Source organism: Haliotis asinina, chromosome 14 (genome assembly GCF_037392515.1).
Source record: "Haliotis asinina isolate JCU_RB_2024 chromosome 14, JCU_Hal_asi_v2, whole genome shotgun sequence".
In the NCBI taxonomy this organism is placed as follows: domain Eukaryota; kingdom Metazoa; phylum Mollusca; class Gastropoda; order Lepetellida; family Haliotidae; genus Haliotis; species Haliotis asinina.
The window spans coordinates 13,107,636-13,130,649 of NC_090293.1; the positions used below are offsets into that span (position 1 = coordinate 13,107,636).

The window sequence follows — 23,014 nt, forward strand, 5'->3', positions numbered from 1 at the left end:
CCGTGATGCACAGGCACAGTTGGCTGCATTGATAAATTGTGATGTATAGGCACAGTTGGATGTAGTGATACGTTGTGGTGTACAGACACAGTTGGCTGCATTGATAAATTGTGATGTATAGGCACAGTTGGATGTACTGATACACCGTGATGCACAGACACAGTTGGCTGCATTGATAAATTGTGATGTATAGGCACAGTTGGATGTAGTGATACGTTGTGATGCACAGACACAGTTGGCTGCATTGATAAATTGTGATGTATAGGCACAGTTGGATGTACTGATACACCGTGATGCACAGGCACAGTTGGCTGCATTGATAAATTGTGATGTATAGGCACAGTTGGATGTAGTGATACGTTGTGGTGTACAGACACAGTTGAAAGTACTGATATATTTTGAAACACAGACACGGGTGGATGTACGGATACATGCGATATACAGGCACAGGTGGATGTACTGATACACTGTGGTATACATTCTGAAGTAGTGACAACTGAATGAACTGGATCGCTCACGTGCGGGTCATACGAGGAGTGGTAAGTTGAACAATGACATGACACAAAATATTCACAAATCGTTGCCAGAAATATGAAGCATGCGCGACCCTCGATGAATAATGCATATGCCGCGACAAGGATTGGTTCACAGTGCGTGAGTAGAGTTAAAAGCCGTTTTGAACTTTGTTTACATTGTCAAAGTGTGTCTAAAATGAGGAATGTTAGGAAATCAGTAACACGCAACCAAATATGTCCTTTGCTCGGTGTCCACCTGCGAGTGTTAATTTAAACTGTCATGCGCGTGTACCCACCCATCTAGATTAGATTTGCTCCTGTTGCTCTTCCTGCACACATTTGTTATGAGTCTTTTCCATACACCAGTCATTCTCAAAAGATGCAGCTTTTTCACGTATCAGGATTCAAACTTCCTTCATTAGCAATACCTAATCTATCTTGGGAATTTTTTATGACAAACAAAATGACCAAATACTTTTTATTTTATTCCTTTTTGTAACAAAGGATAATTTTATGCATTTTGTCATGTATCCGGGTGCAGAAACCTGACATCGGGTGTCTGCTGTGCACGAAATTGCATTTAAGAAAATAGTTTCTGGAGTAGTTGAAAAGAATAGACCTTTTCCCATTCCCGGTAGATGTTTTTGATTTTCAAGCTGAATTTTAAAGTAAAAAACAATCTTTTTCTTTTGTATACAAGAAAAATGTGTTTCCTGTAACAGTTCCATAAAAGTATGAAATAATCAGTGATCTCTCATCTTGTGAAAGAGGAACTCCCTATCATGCTCATTAACAACTTCTGGTTGCGAGTGATAAAGATGTGGCGTTAAGTTCAAGACAAACTTTTAAAGAAAATCAAGTAGAAAAGGTAAATATTTGCAAGTATTTTGTATGGGTGTCTTTTAAGTAACATCAATTAGGAAAAGAAACAAACAACTTTCCAAAAATATGTGTTTCTCTTTGCATTTGGAACCATAATTACAACACAAGGATGTTGTCTGAAATGGGAAAGGGAATAGTCATTATTTTTTTTTCTGAATATACGTTTGCAATTTGTCTCTCAAATAAGTCTTTTCTGTAACAGCTATTTTGTTATTGGAAAGACCACCAGTGTTACTTCAAAGAAAAATATCTTGATTTGTCACATATTCTTTTTATTTTAATGTCAATGTAATTAACAGCTTAATTGTGATAAAGATCTAACGTGTATATATGCAGAAACTGAAACATGTTTTACACTTTCTCTTCTGAATGCAGCTATACTTATTTTTGTTAGAGGTTGTTACTAGAGAGACAAGTTATGTAACTGCAAAGACAATTCAATACAAATTTGAAAATACCCAATATATCTAGGTCTTGGTTCATCTAGATTTGCTATGTCATTCTATTAGGACCGTTGAGTTTATATTTGAAGTAGCAATTGAGATTTTCCTTAGCAATTTCAAAGATACCTGTTATTTAAAGGACTTATGTTGTTACTGCAAGTTTAGTTTTACGCCGCACTCAGCAATATTCCATCTATATGGTGGTAGTCTGTAAATAATCAAGTCTGGACCAAACAGTCCAGTGATCGACAACATGTGCATCGTTCTGCGCAATTGGGAACCGATGACATGTGTCAGCGAGCCTGACCAAACCATCCCGTTAGTGCGCGGTGGCGTAGCCTACTGGTTAAAGCGTTCGCTCGTCACGCCGAAGACCCGGGTTCGATTCCCCACATGGGTACATTGAGTGAAGCCCATTTTCTGGTGTCCCCCGTCCTGATATTGCGGGAATATTGCTAAAAGCGGCGTAAAACTAAACTCACTCACTCCCTCACTCGATGACGTTAGTCGCCTCTTACGATAAGCATAGTCGCCTTTAATAGCAAGCCTGGGTTGCTGAAGGCCTATTCTACCCCGGACCTTCACGGGCCATATTCATGAAAATTGTGAAATATAATCAGTAACGTCATTTCAGTTACCCCGTCCCTTTCGAGCGTCAAAGACAGACATGTACGTACATTTCAAGCGGATCTACCTCTGTAACAATCCTAAAATCATTTGGTTCATGCGGGGTCTTGGGGGAATGTTTTCACGATATTGAATTTAACAATAAGTCATGAAGTCTGAACCAGACAATCCAATGATCAACAGCATGGGCATCGATCTGCACAGCTGGGAACCGATGGCATGTGTCAACCAAGTCAGCGAGCCTGACCACCCAGTCCCCATAGTTGCCTCTTAAACATGGGTTACTGAAGGTCAATATTCTAATCTGGACCTTCAATGAGTCAAATCAGTTGAAAAATTAAGAGACGCTGGGCTTGACTCCTGAGTTTCCGAAACAAATGCCACATGGACAAAAAAGAAGACATAAAGCGTTGCATATGTGTTATATAATGGTAAATAAGTTGGTACGGGAGTCTGGGCTCTCTGTAGTCCCAGAGATATTTAGGAAACATCTCTAATGTACAAACATTAAGTAAAAAATGAAAAATGCAGTTACTCAAAAATACTTAAAAGTAGTAACATGTGTGTTTCACCTCCGTCACCGCGATTTGCCTCAGCAGCAGACCCCGCAGGACAAGTGCATAGTCTTCTAAAAAATTTCCGACCAAACCGTCAGAAAACATACCAATCTTTTAATTGAAAATGGAAACAATCATTAACTTGTACGCTGCAGCCTAGCGTAATCCAACAATATGGTGGTGGTTTGTAGATAAACGGGTCAAAACAATCAAGTGATCAATAGCATGAGCTTTGATCCATGCAATTGGGACATGAACGAAGTGAGCTAGCGAGTCTGACCACCCGATCCCGTTAGTCGCCTCTTATAAGTGTGCGTTGTTGAAAATCAATTCTAACCCAGATATTTACGGGTGCTAGGCAACTTGTTAAATCCTCGAATAATGTCCCTTTTACTGCCAGTTTAAAATGATATCGTATTTTTGAACTGAAGTTACTTGAGGACAAATACGTTATGTATTTCAAATACTTTAATAGTAGGTGACGCATGCTTGTTTACCAACCGTGTTAAAAATTTGCTCAGAAAAAGTAATGATTTTTGACTGACTTGGAGAGGGCCATATATCCCATGGTATTAGATTCGTCATGATTAATTGCCACGAAATCATGTACAATGTGCTGGTTAGTGAAAATCTATTGCAAGTACCACTGAACTAAATCATATCACCCAACCACATCTCAAAGAAACACATGGCACGCGACAAGGGGCATAACCCTGTAACAAATTGTAACACGGTTTCCGTTTTCGAACCCCATCACTTCATTCATTTCCTGAAAACGCATACCAAACCTGGTTTCCCTACCTATACCGGTCTCGGACAAAATCTGAGATTGACGCCATGCGATGCGATGACAGGGCATGTGTTTTTGGCATAACATGACTGACAAGAACTGTTTGTTTGTTTGTTTGTCTGTCTGTCTGTTTGTTGTTTAACGCGGCGCCTAGCAATGCTCCAGCCAGATGTTGGTGGTTTGTGAATAATCCAGTCTGGGCTACACAATACAGTGATCAGCATCTTGAGCATCGATGAATAGATTTCATATGATGCGGTAGAATACTTAATTAACACCCCTTGTGGGGTTCATTAATTCTCCGAACTGGCTTGACCCGTGAAATCAACTCGTTAAGCTACATAACTCTTCAAAAGATCCTTTGTGGAGTGATGAGGGAAAACTGACCATACGAAAAAAATGAAAAATATCTCAATGCTAGATTATCATGCTACTGACGGAAACATCACAGTTACCGAAACATCTTAAATACATGGATAAGTCTGCCAACCCGTATGAGACAAACTATAGCAAAACAATGCATGGCAAAAGTATGCGATTGAACTGTTCGTGAAGCATTCGTAACTACTCGCCTCTTTCCGTGACCTACACGAAGACTCGTTCGTGAAGATGCCAAGGTGTGCCGAAGTTGGCCGAGCTGTGCCGATTGTCGAGCAGCGACGAGAGGGCGAGCCAAACAATTCCTGTACAAATTTCCCCAATGTGAGCGGATACGTTTTATAGCTTCACAATTTATAAGAAAGAGGAAGCAGGAAATAGTAGGTAATAAGTATTCTGCCATACACATACAACAGCATTCCTGAACCAAACAATAGCATTCCTGAACCAAACAATAGCATTCCAGAACCAAACAAAAGAAATTCCTTAAGGATCAAAACACATTCCGTAAGGATCAAAAGAAATTCCTTAAGGAGCGTAGAGCAGGACAAAAGAAATTCCTACAGGCTCAGCCTAAAAAATGTGGGATCGTAGGAGTAACCATAGGGGTGAAAAAACATTCCTTCAGCTGTCATCTCAGGTGCATACAGGTACGCTAACTCACATTCTATAGATATGGGATTTACACAATACACATTCCTTCAAATATCAAATTCCTGTAGTTTTTCCTCGTTTTATGTAAAATAAGCAATACAAGTTGTGTTACACTCCATTTAATCATGCTCACTTCAAAAACAGTTTTACATGTAGATAAGAGACGTGTAACTATGCGTTGAAAGGGTTAATCGCACTTATTCATCATACGCTCGAACGCCATGTTTACATAACCATAAAATGTAGGCCGCCTCATCTTCACGTTTCGTACACAATATAGTTATAACCTACCTCTCTAGTAGTGCATAAAATTCAAACACAAAGTATACTACTTGGACAGTGAGTTGAATTCAAGTCATAATGCAGGTTGTTTCGTCTTACATATTCATACTTAGAATTGTTTACTAGAACAATGAGGTAAAATCGGCTTTAATAATTTAGTTTGTTCTACACTCCTAGTCGTGCTTATTTAACACAGCCAAGTGCATTCACACCTCATGCTGTCATCACTTGCTTTCATAACGTATATGATATAGTTCGCTTTGTCACTCATATAGAGTATCGTTATATAATGTTTGCTTGCTATCAGTTCAGTCATGCATTTTTAGAACTGATAAAGTGGATCATCTGCAAAGTAAATAGGGTCTATGCGATACAGGAAGTGAATTGAAAGAAGTGTAAATATCCAACACTTACTGAACCGAAAACTAGACTTGCAAAGTCCTTAATATTGATATAAAGTTCATCACTTTTAGTTTAAAATACTACTTTCATAGAAAAGGAAACAAATAATTGTATTATAAATTTACCCACATTGAATGCATACATAGGTATGACAAATCCAGCATCAATACCAAAAATCTCATTCCCTTTATCCAATCAATCCAGTCACTGCAGATCAAATCCCCTTCCGTGGAAGAACAAGCATATACTTGTAGAAAAACAATCAGATAAAAGGTAATAGCAGTTATGTTGTCTTACTCAACTAAAAACCACAATGACAAGAGAAAGAGAGATTTATCAGCTCATGTGAACCAGCAGACAATGTCAACTTGGTGTTGAAATGTTCCCATAAAGTATACAAGCTTATGATAACTTATCCTGTTACCTTAATGTTCACATGACTATTATAATGAAACAACCATAACTGAGAGATGATATAACAAAATGTAGAAAGTAGAAACCCCTTTGCTCTTCCAATCTTTAACAGAAAAATCGTCCTCCTGATGGGAAACATCCATCTCCTCCTCCTGATGAGAACATTCCATTCCCTCCTCCTCATGGGAACATCCACGCCCCTCCTTCTCCTCCTCCTCCTCCTCCTAATAGACACACCAACTCCCTCCTCTCTTGATGGGAACATCCACCCTCTACACACTTACATATGCATACTCTGAGGACTGAAGTAAACCTAGGTCTTTAACAGTCCTGTACACGTCAAAAGAAATAATAAAACCTCACTGCTATCTAGCAAAGAGACAGTTTTATGCTTTCCAACTTAGAGAAAGGACATATTGTTGAACCATGAGGACAAATTCAACAGCTGATTTATTTGGACCTTTATCATCACAGAGAAGGAGAGCAAAATCATGTAAAAGAGCATCGTGGAAGAAAAGAAAAGATAATTTAATCTACAAGAAAAAGAAGAGGAACATGAGAGACAAGATAGGAACAAAACCTCCACAGAAAATACAACCTGTGAAGACAAAATATGTTTCCACAACACAAGCTGTGTTGCAACGAGCCAAAACTAAATTGAAACGAGCTCTACAAAAATTGACACATAACAAGATGGTTGGTGGGTATAAAAGACTGCTTCAGACTCATAAATCTGCTCATTTGTAGTTGGAACACCATGGAAATGATCACCTGTCCTGAATGTGGTAAGACATTTACAAGAAGCGATAACCTACACAGACATCTGAAGCAATTTCATAGGTCGACACAATTCTTTACTCCTCCGCCTGGTAACATAAACACTCCTCCTCCTGATCAGAACACTCAACCTCCTCCTCTCCCTAAGAATGTATGCTCACACCAGGAGAAAGAATTCAAATTTGTAATTCCTTCAAATGTTCTTGTTGTTGGACCAAGCTCTTGTGGGAAATCAATGATCACATATCATCTTCTACGAGATGGTGTGATTGAACCACCTCCAGATCGTACTGTTTGGTGTCATATGCAATGGCAACCCTTATATCAAACTATTAGTGAACAACTACCCCAAAAAGTTACTTTTGTCATAGACCTACCCTATGATATCACCGATGATAACTACTTTGATGCAAATTTGAGGAATGTTTTGCTATTGGACGATTTTTTGGCTCAATCAAAAGTTGACAAGAAAATATCTAAACTGTTCATTCAAACTTCTCATCACAAGAATGTACTGATTCTTCTTCTTGTTCAAAATCTGTTTCCAAGAGGACGAGAATCCAGAGACATTGCACTGAACGTTCATTATGTCACCCTGTTTCATTCACCAATTGACAAACAACAAATTAAACTTTTTGCTCGTAGAATCTTTCCTGATAATATGGATTACTTTTTGTCTATGTATGAAAAGATTACAGAAAAGCCATATGGTCAGCTTGTCATTCATTTAAAACATACCACAAAAGACAGGGACCGACTGCATGTGAACATCATTAAAGAAACAGATGAGGGAGCAAATGCTCAGTGTAAACGTGAACAGCCTAGGAAGCAGATCATTGTCAGTCCCAGCAAAACAGGAGCCTGACTTGATAAACCTGTCCAGACAAGCAGCAAACCTGAAGAACATAGCAGAGCTGATCATTACCCCTATGCAGAAACAGATTCAGACACGGATAGCAAGACGGCTTATGGCTTATTGCTTGTGCTGACTGTGGAGTGTTGATGGATAATGTAACAGATCTGCAAAACCACATCAAGATCTGGTGTCCTGTCAATAACCATAAAGCCATTAGGAAACGAACCAAATGGTCTGAAATCAAGTATGTCAGTGATGATGATGATGATGATGATGATGATGATGAAGATGCCAATGACTCATCCTCTCAAAAGGGTGGAGGACCTGTTCCCAAGCGTCGTCGAGGTCAGATACTGCTCACCAACATGGAAGGTGAGGAGTGGCAAAATGTGGGCTTACAACACATCTGGAAGCGGATGTATGACTTATATCATGAGAATAGTCATCTCAAAAGACAAAAGGTACAAACAGAATGGTCGAACCGAGGAATGGATTGACAGAAAGATGAAACAACTGTGGGAAAATCAATTGACTAGCAGTCTAAACAGCGTTATAGAATACACCCAATACTTTAAACAGGCACCTCTGTTTCAAACGCTTCTAGACAGCCTAGAAGAAATGAATCCCTCTACAGATCAAACCATCATCCAAAGTAAGATCAAACTCTTTCTTAAACCGAAAATGAAAGAGATAATGACTCGTATAGATATGCCGGACATGGAGAGTGATGCTGAATCTGACATGGTTACACAGGAAGAACAGAAGGATGGTGATGATGACCAGAGTGAGCAAGAATGAAATGTATACGTGTTCAGGCTATTTTCTTTGTCATTTGAATCCATGACATTGAAGGAGGAAGATGCAACCTAAACCTAGATCCAGCTTGATTCATATTCTGAAAAAACATTCATAGCCAGAAACGGGGTCATGTTAGACAAAGGAAAAAGAAGATTTCACTCTATGTGAGAGGACTTGTAAAGCTGTGACCTCCTGGAGTGACATCATTACGAAAAATGTCTGATAGCAAATAACACAATTTGCACAAGGAAATGATGTGTTCTTGTCATTCAGACATGTTGTTTAAAATTGGACTTTTTCATTTTATTTGTCGCAGAGAAAGATTTTATGACACAATTGCTACTTGTACATGTTCATGTAATCAGTGATTTTGTGTCTTGGGAAATTTATAAACATGCTTCATGTCAAGGTTTCAATAAAGTTTGAATGCAAACTCGCCTTGTTTGTTTGTTTGTTCATCTTGTGTCAGAGGGTGTGTGCCCAACTCATTCTTTTTATCAGTAATGAATTGAATTACACCCTCAGCAACTAATGTATAGAAGAACATGAAACAAACGCTTAATTTCAACTAGAATAATCTTTTATTTCTTTTTTAAAAAACGTTTCTGTATATGTATACGATAATTGATACATACATAAACACATGAATACTTGTTGTCATATGGTTACACACTATGTATTATACACAACCCATACACAAAGGCTAACAGTATTTAGAATAACAACAAATATATTAAGATATGACATAACAATCGACAACATTAATAAAACTCCATCTTGATTTCAATTTGTTTTGTTATCTTGAGGTTCACCAACCATCTGAATGTAATCTCAATGAGGAGACAGCCTAAAATGTTCACTCATGGGATCATCTTCTGGTATCCACTGTGATGTACGAAGTTTACACTTGAAGCAGTACACTTTATCAGATTGTCCTGTGTAAATAAATCCTGCTTCAGCCATGGATTTAGGTGACTGTTTCATCTGGATGGGCCAAGTCTTGAACGAGGCCAGTCTATCAGTAAACTTTTGTCCATCAGGGGAATTATGTGTCACACCAACACAATCTGATTCAAAATCATTAAAGCGTCCACAAACATCCATAGCTCTGTTCAGTTCAGAGGTTGTAAACGAAATGGTGTATCACATGCATGTGTGTGCTCACCAGTGTATTGTACTAGTGAGTTAAAACCTCACATGATATCCTTTTTATACAAAGAACAACCACAGGGTTTAAACTAAACTACATTTTATTGAATGTTTTCTTTCCATCGTACAAATATGATACATAGCTTCATTGGCAACCAAAACAGGAAGGAGTACAATACTTAAAATAGTGACAAATATCCTGAGATACAATCATATCATTCCAATTGAAGTTTTTTACATCAAACTGATGATAAAAGTGGTGAAAAGTCCAGTTAGCTTTAAATGCACACAACAGATAATACAGACAATACGATCCACACACATTTGAATCTACTGATTGTAAACGTATGCTACTGTAGGTGTAGAATTGAACATATGACTTTAAATAATCATCAAATGTTACACTGACAGGTTCGGCTAAACTGTCAAACAGTTCTGCTCTATTGCCTTTCAGATACATAACAATCCAATGAGACCATCTTTACTTATCACATCAGTATTAACAATAAGCCCAACACCTCTCATCAACATTGAAGATGTTAGCACAGGTAAAGTGTCTCTAGCATACACTCCTAAGACATGGTTTCTAAGCACAGGATCACACTGAATAGCACATAACAATTCTGTAGCTTTCATCTTCTCTCACTTGACATATACATTCCTTGGTATATGGTCAATTTCTATCAGTGAGGTCCTTTGAGTCATGACAATACAGCTCAGTGTTTTGGTTAAGGCAGCATTGAACTGAATTTCTAGTGATACATTTCCCCGTCTTACTAGACTCAGATGTTCAGTCCCAGTTTCGTTCAGTTCGAACACAAAAAGGGCACTTCCAAGTAAAATTCTTTTCTGCTGATGAAGTTGCCTTTACTTAACTCTTTACATTCACCCCATCAAAGAGATTCAGATAGGTATCTGCGTCATCTGCACTGGATGCTCTCCCAGGGAGACTGACACCATTTACATTCAGAGTAACCTTTTTGATCATACTCGATTGAAAGTTGTATGGATTCTTCACCAAAGAAGCAGACATACTACTGCTCTCTTGACTTTTAGCAATGAAGTCACCACGTTTCAACAATCCATCATTACCACCAGCAACAGCATCAGTTGATTCAATGTCATCATTGTCATAGAACTGAATTGTCTTTATAGAACAATTGTGATGTCAACTGTGAACTCTTGGCGTCTGCTCCATAATGTCAACATGCTTTTATAGGGATAGTGATTATTTGCACTCGATACCAATTGATTTCCCAGGGACACCGAAACTTGAGAGAACAGGGACTGTAAAAACAAGTTGATAGGCCCCACTTTCCCATCCTCAGCCAGTGAAGATGATGTAGCATCGTCATGCACCACTTTAAGTTTCACATGTAGGCTTGTTCTCTTCAAATCAATGCACTCACTACCCTGATTAGGGATAGCAAATTCCAATGGTGATTTGGCTTAATGGACGTACATCGTTGAAATAGAACATCTCTGTGGTTGTTGTGTAACTTGGGAGCGAAAAAAGAGACTAAGAATCTGGGAGATATTCCGAAAAGTTACTGCTGGATAAGAGTGCCATTGTGTTAACTGAAAATATCGTTTCCTACAACAGGTGTGCACGTTAAAACTTTAGGTGTCTTAGAAGGAGTAGTGTTGTCTGTCTGACGTATCCTCTTAGAAGTGATGATCTGTTCTCCTGCAGCTCTTTTTAAAGACTTGCGACGTCTCTCTTTGGCATCTGCTTTCTCTACTGTGCTCTGAGTCTCTGATGTCATTTGCAATTCAACCGAAGGTCCTTCTTCTTTTCTTTTCACTGTATGAGATGGTATTACTTTAGCTGGTAATTTTCCATTGTGGTATTGTTGGTGACTTGTCCTCAGTTTCTTGAAGTAATGTTTCCAATTTTCATAGTGAGGTACATAGAGAGGATAGTCTTCCATCTTAACTTGCAAATGGATATCGCTGTAAGTGAAGTGTTGCACTGGTCTCCTCGCTCAAGAATGACAAGGCTGCTTCATCACTGGGTTTTATAACAATTTCTATAACAGGTGATTCTTTCAATACCACATGAATATTATATTCGTTTGCAAAAGTGAAGTTAGGCCCCAACCTCAAGTCAGTGCGTCTCAACAATGGTAACTGAGCATCTCCTACCAGAGAACTATCACACAAGTTGCACAGTATGTTTACATACGGATCTTGGATTTTGTCCACATCCGGCAGTTTCCGTAAAGTCAACTCTGTTAATGAAACAACCCAAAATCCGCCAAACACCAGTCTTTGATTCAGTTTCAAACGGAAATGATAGGGGCTGTTGTCCTTAAATTAGCTTTCTTTTGAATCTGAAGACTTAAGGAAAATATATTTCTCCATCACAAATCTTTCAACTGGCTTTCTTCCACATAAGAATCAAACGTACTTGGCCATCCTAACCATCGCACAAGAACATAGGTTTTACCTCCTCTACGTTGACGTTTCAGGATTTTTTCCACCTGCGACTCAATGTCCTCACAGTTCTTGAGTATAAAACGTTCCTTTAATTGGCTGATGACGAAAGTCTCTAATTCTGTACAAGGGTATTTCTTGCCTTTTGTAGCGATGAGCTATTTTAAACAATTCTTGAGTCCAGCGTAAATCAAGTTCCTTACTGAATGGTTTCCTCAGATATGGAATGCGAACAATATCTCCAACCTTATATTTGAATTTCTTCACTGTATTATACTTGAAATTACTCTTGAGTTGTTTCCTCAAAGGTGTGACATACATGTGTTGCCATACTTTCAATTCGTTGCTTTTATTCACTTGTGCTGGTGATAAATAAGGCAGTGATGAATGTAAAGTGTGATTGTAATTCTGTACCAGTTGAGGCAATATAGGAAGGTATTCATTGGTGTTGTTATGTGTCATATAACGTGTGATCAAAGATGTCAGTGTTCTGTTGAAACGTTCCACATAATTGCTTTTAATGTTTTCATTACGTGTGATGATGTGGGAGATGTTTTCCTTTTTCAGAAATGATTCAAATTCTCCGCAAAACTCAGATCCGGCATCAGTACGAACTTTCTTTGGTCGTCTTAATTTGAGTATTTCTTTGAAAGATTTCACCACTGTAAGTGGTCTCTTATTCTCCAAAAGCGAGACAAAAGCTTAGCGTGAAAGAATGTCTACAACTACCAACAGATATCTGACCCCATCATTCCATTTCATGTACCTTGTCATATCTGCTAAATCTGAATCAAACATTTCATTCATTGCATTAACTCTTCCTTTCATCCTTTTAAATTTGTGTCTGACTGGTTTGTGTAAAATGTAAGCATCGTGCTCATTCACAAACCGTTTCACCATCCTCAACCTGATATTGTGTTGCTTGTTTTTCTTCAATTCATCATGCAGATGGTCCATAGAAAGCACCTGGTTTTTGTGGGTTGAAATATTACTTTTCTAATGCTTTGTTCTGCTTTAAATGACTGTTCTTCGTTCGAGAGCTCATGATGAATTGCAGAAAGTTGACATACACTCAAATATATACAACAAAAGGAAATGAACAAAATTTTATTTCCCCAAAGCACATTCGATACATAACAGTTGAACATAGCAATTGTCATACACAATAAGATAAGCACCAGTGATAGTCATCTCAGTCGTATCTCTTCTGTTGGAATGCAACAACTTATACTGAGAGGATATGTCCGTGAAAGTCTTGAGATATCATGTCATCCACCATCCCCTTTGGCTCATGATAACACATACAGTTCATCAGATCCATATGACACACATGGCACTGAACCTGTCCACTATTGCAACTCATATATCGCAACATATCATTATGACAGCACACACTACAATTCTTTTGAAGAGGAGTGAGTTTGTGTTCTTCATAAGGATCATCGTCTACTGCATTTGACTCTTGTTGCTCAATATCTTCCATGAGCTGATTGTAATCCTGCCACCAAGCGTTTGGGGTAGTAGATTCAACAGGTTGACAGTCAGCTACGAGAGTGTCTTCATCCATTAACAAGTTGACTTCACTGGAGACATCTAAGTTAGCTTCAGTTGGGGGTGTAATAGGTTCTATAACAAGCGATGGTTGACTTGTGTTGTTGTCCATTACCCTACCAACAAAAGAAAAAGATATGAATATAAAACAAAAATTGATGTCGCATGTGACACAAATATATACTTACTTTGCTTTCTTAACCTGCTGTTTCTTTGGTTTTTTCACGTCGGGTTGAAACAGATCATACTCCATTGTTTTTCTGCTTCTCTTCTTATTCTTAGCAGCAACTGTTTCCTGTGTTGTTGCTCTCTCTGAAGTTTGCTCCTGAGCAGAGGAAAAAGATCCTATAAGATCAGTGTAATCCGTCAACCATTTCAAGAAAGCAGGTGACATTGGTTGAAGCTTCCCTTCTAGTTCTTTGGTCTTCTCCAACATGTCCATATAAATGGTTCTGTACAACACACTCGATCTCATCATAACTTCATGTAGATAAACTTGACTATCAAGAATATCCTTTACTTTCAGAAATGTATCATCAAATCTCTCCTCTGACGAAAAAGAGTGAGTGAGTGTGTGAGTTTAGTTTTACGCCGCACTCAGCAATATTACAGCTATATGGCGGCGGTCTGTAAATAATCGAGTCTGGACCAGACAATCCAGTGATCAACAACATGAGCATCGATCTGCGCAATTGGGAACCGATGACATGCGTCAACCAAGTCAGCGAGCCTGACCACCCGATCCCGTTAGTCGCCTCTTACGACAAGCTGACGAAAAAGAAACACGATTCACATCCACACTTTTCTGCGTCATGGCGAATATATGTAGGAAATAGACGATCTTCAGCACCTTCTAGCTCCACGGTGGTGATAAAACTGATTTGAAATAGCTAAAACGTTTGAGTGTAAGATAGGATTGTATAGAATGGTTTGTCTCATTGGTTTATGAGTTATACACATTCAGTTTGATTGGTTAAGAGATATGGAATGATAAGATTTTTGTTTCAAGCGATTGAAATAGATGCAAGCTATACCATTATTCCGTTATAAACAATTCTTTGATAATATTTTAAATACAATAAAAATTTGTTATTGTATAGAATCTTTTCAATTTAGTATAGAAGGGATGTGTATTGTGTAAACGTGACACCTGTGGAATGTGAGTTATCGATTCTGTACACACCTGGGGGACATCTGTAGGAATGTTTTCCGACCCCTAAAGTTACTCCTATGCTCCTTAAAAATTTCTTTTGCCCTGCACTATGCTCCTTAGGAATTTCTTTTGTCCGGCACTATGCTCCTTAGGAATTTCTTTTGTCCTGCACTATGCTCCTTAGGAATTTCTTTTGTCCTGCTAAGGAATGCCTTTGTTTGGGTGAGGAATTCTTTTGTGTGGCTGTGACGAATGCTATTGTATGTGTATGGCAGATTACTTATCACCTACTGGTAATAGCGATTTGGATGGACCTATCCGACACATAAGTGAGTTCTTAGATTTTCATATTGTCCTGTTTGTGTACATGCATTTTGACTAACTTGGCATCACTATTAACGGAATAACAGTCGCGTCTCCAAATGTAGCGAAATGACTGCACATAATGCATAATTTTAGCTGACGTCATCAAATGTTTAGTGCATTTTGTGACGGAAAAGGACGACATTGGGTTGCGCATCAGTATGTATCTCACCTAATTTCCGTTAATTGTTTTAAAAGTGTAGACTGCTTCAACATTCTTTTTACAAAACGTAGTGGGTTGGCCTAGAGGTTAAGCGTCACGCCAAAGACCCGGAGCCTGTTTCACGGGCCCCCGGTTTGATTCCCCTCATGGGTGCAATATGTTAAGAAATTGTGGTGTCTCCCGCTGTGATATTACTGGAACATTACCAAAAGTGGCGTAAAACTAAGGTCACTCATGTAATTTCTGTGAAGACCAAGCCGCACAAATACCGCATGCAGTACGCATGCAGTACGAATACAGTACTGTCCATTCAGAAAGGCAATCGAAGACCCACGTTATAGATATTAATGAACGGCGAATATGTGTTGTATACATATATTATATTCTATTTCATAACTTCCCGACTGCTTTATTTTACGATTACGTGGTATCTTATTACTTTGATACTGCATACAATATTCGTTAAGGCATTCATATTTCCCAGCTTCAGTGTCACATATCGATGTATAATAAATTTTAAAAGTAGGGGATATTCCATTTTGCGAGCATACCACACTAGCCAATACCAATACGTATGGGATATAATTTCTTCAATTCCGATCGGCTTCACACTGCCAATGTGATGGGTCAACATTACGTCAACATTGTTGTACATATTTGGCAGTTTCTCTGAAGGTTGGTGAAATAAGAGGATACCCAATCACCATATATCCCACCATTATCAGTATCTCAATGTAATCGTTCTGATCTTTCATTATCTCCATTTAGCCTTGTTCAAGATCATACCATATATGGGTATAGGGTGTACGTGTTTTATTCATTGAAAGTGTGTTTTTAATACTATATTTACTAAGGAAGTTGACACATTTAGTGCAGTAAACCACATACACATCTTTACACTAGTATTAAGAGATGAAAAGTAGACATCATGTACTTGTACAACATGTATTTTAGCTCTATGGTGTGCATAGTTACAGCATCATATGTAACTCTTCAACAGAACAATTCCCTTTATGGAAGTCCAAACCACCATACACTCAAACCTTTCATTGCTGAACTGTCTTCATGAAAGCAGCGTTCGCCAAGAATACCATTTGCAAGTTAACCACATTGTTAAAAAGTCAGCGGCGGTCCTCAGGCGTGTTAACTTACCGTGACGTTAACATCTGTTAAGAGGGTTTTGAACCATAAGATAACCCCCTGTTATTAGTTAATAGTCGGTTAAATGTGCTTAACGGCTGGTTAAAAGATATCCGAGTTTTGAACAACCGGGTGCTGAAATGCATTATTTGTCAACCTCTCGTAACTCGTCCCGCGTGTTCGGTAGTCTGGGTGAGATGAGACTAAACGACGTTTAAGGAATATTTCGTTCATATGACGACGTGCATGTGTTTATATGTGGCTGTTTGTACTATCCCAGACTCAAGCTGGTTATACAGTGCAAACTCACTGAGAGACCATGTCACGGTTTAACATAACTTCCCCGCTCAGACACATTATTGTGGCTCCAAGCCGACCAATCCTTCTTGTACCCATTAATGCCGAGCGCCAGGGTTGTTTTTTGGTATGACACGGACGGGGATCGAACCCACGATCGAACCCCTCTCTCCGTACGGACGTACAAACCACTCCACCACGTAGACGATCGTGGCAGCCTAACGGTAAGACTGTCCGCTGAAGGTCCGGGTTTGATTCTCCATATGGGTACAGTGTGTGAAGAACTTTGAGGGTGCCCCCTGCAGTGATGTTGTTGGAACATTGCTAAAAGTGCCGTAAAACTGTACTTAGTCGTCCTGCTTGAGATCAGTTTGACGAGCTTTTTCAGTTCGCGCTGCAAGTAATCACTCTTAAAACATTTGGATCCATACATCTTTGGTAGTAAGTGTTCTTCATATTGATAATGCACGTCAGGCCTGTCAGTTCGTCGTTTGACGATTATAGCAAACCCGTCGTCATAGCGACATCAACACACACACACCATTGCGTGTCGGCATCACTCAGGTGAGGGCAGGTAATCAATAAGCTGTGATGTTCAGTTCAACCATTTGTAATGGGAAATATCCACTGTCAGGGCTAACATGATCGCAGTTTAGCCCGAAATGAGCATTTCACAGTGATCCACCTGTTATCGTAGCTGTCAGTCACTCTGTGTCGAGAATGGACTGGGGAAGTCAAGCATTTGCATCTACCTCTTGAACACAGGTACCGATGAGGTATCAGGTTTGTGACGAGACGTCATGGAACTTCCAACCAAAGGTATTTTACCCTTTCTTGAATTTCAGCCATTTTCAGTTTCCGAGTGGGTGTAAATTGCGTGTAGGGATATCTTTCTTGTTATTTTCTGAAACATTTAGGGTCTGCGTGGTAGCACGTTAAAGCGTGCAAAGGTGTGTGGTCATGGTGAGCAACAACCAAACCACACCAATCCAACGGGGATGGGTATTCGTGTCGCCGTAAGTAGAATCGTCCAGGACGGGACGCTATATCCTATCTAAATGGGTTGATCATTAACCTGCTATACTGCAATATAGCTCTTTTCGTAATCGAATTTACATGTACCATCCCGACCGATGAATCACTGCATTAACATCCTGTTATCCCCAAAATCTGATAAGTTTGTCAATTTGCACATTTTAGATGCGAATTACGCAGCTGCCCTAACACTCGAACTTTTAACTCGCTCGCCCATAAAAATATCGCCCATAGGCAAAACCAGTTGGCCGAGAATATTGACTTTTACTCCAAATACATGTTTTTCACATGTTTTGGAGAATGTAAGTGAATGAAAGTACCTTTATGAGCATCCTGACACAAGCTTCAACTCATTTTGGTAATTGAAAGCGATTTTTTAAAAATCTCGCCCATGGACGAAAAACATTTCGGCCCATGTACAGGAATATTTACTTTATCTAAAATGAATGTATTGGAGGTTATAAATGAATGGGGGTATGTTTATAAGTATCATGGCACAAAATTCAACTCATTGAGTTAATTCCGCTAATTTTCAACAAGTGCAAGAATATGCACTTGCACTCAAAATACATGGGACCTTTATTGTTTTGGAGGTTGTAAATGAATGAAAATGTTTATAAGTATTATGGCAAAAAAATGAAATCATTCTGGTTTTAATTCGACTAATCTCGCTCGTGGACGAAAAATTTTCGTTTTCTTGTTTCCTTTATTTTGCAAACATATGGTCAAAAATAGATGAAGGTATACTGTGACATATTTCAATTTAGTTTAGTGAGTGAGTTTAGTTTTACGGCGCACTCAGCAATATTCTAGCTATATGACGGTAGTCTGTAAATAATCGAGTCTGGACCAGACAATCTAGTGGCCAACAGCATGAGCGACGATCTGCGCAATTTTGAACTGATGACGTGTCAACCAAGTCAGCAAGCCTGACCACCCGATCCCGTTAGTAGCCTCTTACGACGAGTATAGTCGCCTTCCATGGCAAGCATGAGTTGCTGAAGGCCTGTTCTACCCCGGACCTTCACGGGTCAGAGAATTAGTGGATAATCATTAATGCCTTTGAAGTTGTACTGCCACTCTCATACCTGTGTAATGATTTGTAATATGTTTTGAAGTTAGTTAACTGTGAATCACATCACATTGTTTTGTTGCTTTATGAGATCACATCAAGTCCTCTATTGTCTGATTCCCAGTCAACTGCTGCATTAGTCTCAACATTGAGTTGGTTGAGTTGAGCTTTACGTCACTTCAGCGTTATTCAAGCCATATACTGACAGTTTGTACAGAAAGTGTCATAGCATCAGATTCCAAAGCAGGCAATTCGTTATTTATGTCTTCAGGTATGTTAGATATATCCGATAGGACACTCCACCCACCCATCTACATGTATTTGAGATATACCAGTTAGAACCACCATCCCACACCGTCTATGTCTTCAGGGATGTTAGATATATCCGATAGGACACTCCACTCACCCATCTACATGTATTTGAGATATACCAGTTAAAACCACCATCCCACACCGTCTATGTCTTCAGGTATGTTAGATATATCCGATAGGACACTCCACTCACCCCTCTACATGTATTTGAGATATACCAGTTAGAACCACCATCCCACACCCTCTATGTCTTCAGGTATGTTAGATATATCCGATAGGACACACCACCCACCCATCTACATGTATTTGAGATATACCAGTTAGAACCACCATCCCACACCCTCTATGTCTTCAGGTATGTTAGATATATCCGATAGGACACACCGCCCACCCCTCTACATGTATTTGAGATATACCAGTTAGAACCACCATCCCACACCGTCTATGTCTTCAGGTATGTTAGATATATCCGATAGGACACTCCACTCACCCCTCTACATGTATTTGAGATATACCAGTTAGAACCACCATCCCACACCCTCTATGTCTTCAGGTATGTTAGATATATCCGATAGGACACTCCACTCACCCATCTACATGTATTTGAGATATACCAGTTAGAACCACCATCCCACACCCTCTATGTCTTCAGGTATGTTAGATATATCCGATAGGACACTCCACTCACCCCTCTACATGTATTTGAGATATACCAGTTAGAACCACCATCCCACACCCTCTATGTCTTCAGGTATGTTAGATATATCCGATAGGACACTCCACTCACCCATCTACATGTATTTGAGATATACCAGTTAGAACCACCATCCCACACCGTCTATGTCTTCAGGTATGTTAGATATATCCGATAGGACACTCCACCCACCCCTGTATATGTACTTAAGTTTGTTTGATTGAACATGCATGTATTCTATTCATGTTTGAAAGGGATAGGGATTGAAGGAAGACACGGATGCCTTGATTTAGTATGCTGAGTATTCATCTTACTTTCATTAAATTGGAAATGTTTATTTATTTATTTTTATTTTACTTTTTCAGATAATTTCAATTTAAATGATGGAACTGAATTGGTATATTTCATTTTTGGGGGGAGAGATTATTCCATTACCAAGCTCATTCAATCTTACATACATGACTTTTGAAGAACTTTGGTTCCAAAATTTGGAATAGCCAAGTTAGACTTTTTATGCAAATTGTATTGAGAAATAGTTTCAGAAGATGGCAGATGTAAGTCTACAGTCAGGAGCTTGCATGTTGACAATTTTGTAAAACGTTAAAAGTTTCTTATGTGCATGTGTAACTTATGAAGGTGAGCCAACTAGTTATACTGTACAAACTAACCCTTGAAGCGAATTTTGGCAGACCAGTTAACTTTTTTCTGCCCCAAGCTGAACCATTTGAAGTTTATCACAGATATCTGTGGGACAATATTTTATTATCTCAGACCCCAGAGGCATACTCTAAGATAGGTCTAGCGTACATTTTATAGATGATTGATAAAGAATTTTTCTTAGTAAGACGTACTTAAAGGACCATAAAGAAGGAACTGTTTAAGTGGCTTTTTTCTACTACGGCAGTTACAGATTAGAGTTGTTAGGCTTAAACGTAACTAACCACTTTTCTGCCCACTTATTCAGTTTGACTAAAGCATAGCTGAGAGTGAGTTTAGTTTTACGCTGCACTCAGCAGTATTCCAGCTCTATGGAGGCGGTCTGTAAATAATCGAGTCTGGAACAGACAATCCAGTGATTGCGCTATTGGGAACCCATGACATTTGTCAACCAAGTCAGCGAGTCAGACCACCCGATCCCGTTAGTCGCCTCTTACGACAAGCATAGTCACCTTTTATGGCAAGCATGTTTTGCTGAAGGCCTATTCTACACCGGGACCTTCACGGGTCAACGATGCATACAAGGGTCAAGTACGGACCAAGGCTATATCCTTGAGGAGTCCCTGCAGTAACATAAATGTAGTTATCTTGATAGAACTGCCGTCTATCAGATAGGTAGTTAGTCGTCATCTATCAGATACATGGTATGTTAACCCATTCAGTACGTTTCCTCGAACACCATACTTCTCTAATTTGTACACAAACCCTTTGTCCCAACCCCAGTCAAAAGCTTTTGAAATGCCGCAACATGCCATACAGTAAAGGTGACGATTATCTGGGACTGACCATATGTTATGATAAATTTCTATGAGTTTAGATGTAGTGGAATGACTAGCAGTAAAACCTGACTGGAATTTACGTAAAATGCTTTGATCATAGAAATGGTCGTGCACATGTTTTTTCATTATTCTTTCCAGAATTTCACCCGAGATATATAGTAAACTGATAGGTCTGTAAATAGTTGGGAGGGATGTACCTCCTTCTTTCAGACTACGAGTAACATTACCCCTTTTACACTGTATAGGAAATACAGTCACATAGTATATTATACGACAAACTGAGAGGTTTGGCTGTAGACGTGCACATTCGTTTTAACACTCAAATGTTAACTGCTGTTACGTCCGCTAAATGTGTTTGCTGATAAAGTTATAATCATATCACATACTTTTCAATTACAATGTCATTTGTTATACTGTGAACACAGCCATGGCTAACAGGTGGCAAAGTCCCGCAGCCCTCATTAACATCTGAAACATATACAAAACATCCATGTTTGAGCTTTATTAAAAGCTGAAGGTATCCCAGACGCAAGGTTGCAAGAGGAGAAAACGTGTTGTACCTTTCAACCCAAAATAAGGAACATCCAGTATCCACATCATGGAGTAAAATAATAAATAAAATAAATAAATATATAAAATATAATAAATAAATAAAGGTTTCCCTGGCTATTGTTTCTAGAGTATTTACGTAATCCTTTGGGGGGTTTTTTATTTATTTTTTTCTATTTTTTTTTTATTTATTTTATTTATTTTTTGGGGGGGTTGTTTGTTTGTTCCTTGTTGTTTTTATGGGGTGTTCTTTTTGTTTTTGTATCTAAGTAGATCAGAAACATTCAGAGATCGAAATGCTGTTTTCCTTATGCGTTTCTTATAAGAATGTTACGAGGGGCGTTGGAAAAATAGCTAGACCAGCTATATTCTCGATGTTCAATATTTGGAAATGTTTTTTTAAGGAATCATTAGCAAAGTCATGTCCAGAATTTCATATATGTGGGTAACGTGGTGATCGAGATATTGGGGTAAAATATTTCTTAAAATAATGCAGAACATGAAAAATGATCTGTCATTTGCTACCTTTTGCATAATGGTATGTGGGAATGAGGCAGTTCTTTTTCCCCATTTATAAAATAAACGAAAATTCAAAAGAATTATGTCTGAACATTTAATACACCCAAACTAAAACAAAACAGTAAAACCAATGAAAATTCCTTACACTGCACATTCACCGATAATGTGAATGTTAAGACTTCTGTATAAATATGTCTTCCCGATAATGGAAGTTATTTCTGAATAGTATTACTAACTTTAACTTTATCCCCACTTGCTGGTACTCCGTGCGGACGTCTTTGTCCCTCAATAAACACCTAACCAATTGGCAGCGTTCAACGTTTTCATTAACGTTGTCGCCAGCCATGGCCACGAAATGCACGGTATATTTCCACTCACGTGCATGTACGCATAGCGACAGGTGCATTCGGGCGCGCTGATCAACGCTAGAAACCATCAGTCTCCTTCTGTTCATACCCCTCTCCTTGACAGACTCCTGTCAACACAACACAAGCATTCAATTCCAATACAATGCTAATATCTATAATATCTGCAATAAACAGAAATTAAATACTTTCCAAACTTACAAGCTGAAATCATTATTATCCAGTAATCCTCGAATATCCCACAATGTTTATAACAAGTTATAAAAATGTCAAACAGTTCATATAAAACATTTCACAATCAAAGTTCAAGACTCATAGTTCACAATTCAGATATCATAAAAATCT

General features: G+C 38.7%; 2 protein-coding genes across 2 annotated transcripts in view; both read left to right on the top strand.

Moving 5' to 3' along the window:
- The window catches only part of LOC137260646 (uncharacterized), a 44,267-nt gene that overhangs the window by 11,717 nt on the left and 9,536 nt on the right, over positions 1 to 23,014 (top strand). The gene's annotated exons all lie outside the window — the stretch shown is intronic.
- The window catches only part of LOC137261258 (beta-1,3-galactosyltransferase 5-like), a 41,166-nt gene continuing 18,657 nt past the window's right edge, over positions 506 to 23,014 (top strand). The window contains exon 1 of the mRNA XM_067798981.1: positions 506 to 539. The gene's annotated coding sequence lies outside the window, so the exon portion shown is untranslated. The remainder of the gene's footprint in view (positions 540 to 23,014) is intronic.